Source organism: Oratosquilla oratoria, chromosome 42 (assembly GCF_046742065.1).
Source record: "Oratosquilla oratoria isolate Oo_2021 chromosome 42, ASM4674206v1, whole genome shotgun sequence".
In the NCBI taxonomy this organism is placed as follows: domain Eukaryota; kingdom Metazoa; phylum Arthropoda; class Malacostraca; order Stomatopoda; family Squillidae; genus Oratosquilla; species Oratosquilla oratoria.
In genome coordinates, this window is record NC_134818.1 from 42,739,045 (window position 1) to 42,739,404 (window position 360).

Here is a 360-nt window from a genome sequence, read left to right on the forward strand (position 1 = left end):
GGAAAGGTCGTTTTTCTGGCGTGTTCTAGAATTAAAATACTAGTTTGTCTAGCTAAACTGATGAGCCCTCATCGATGGTTTGATGAATTATTAGGTGAAATATATGCTTATTCTACAATTCTTCTAGTAAATTTATCAAAACCTATATGTAGCACTTCAGCTCCTCTCCAGTTTGGTAAATGATCGAATTTTTCCGCATGAACTACTAAAGAATTATATGTCCTATGTGCTATTATGTCGTTTTTATGTTCATAAATTATTTTTCTTGGTGGCAAGTCATCAAGGGGATTAGAAAAAAAAGTGAACTAGGAAGAGAAGGCAGCGAGAGGAAGGTGGGCAGAGTATTTTAGGGAGTTGCTA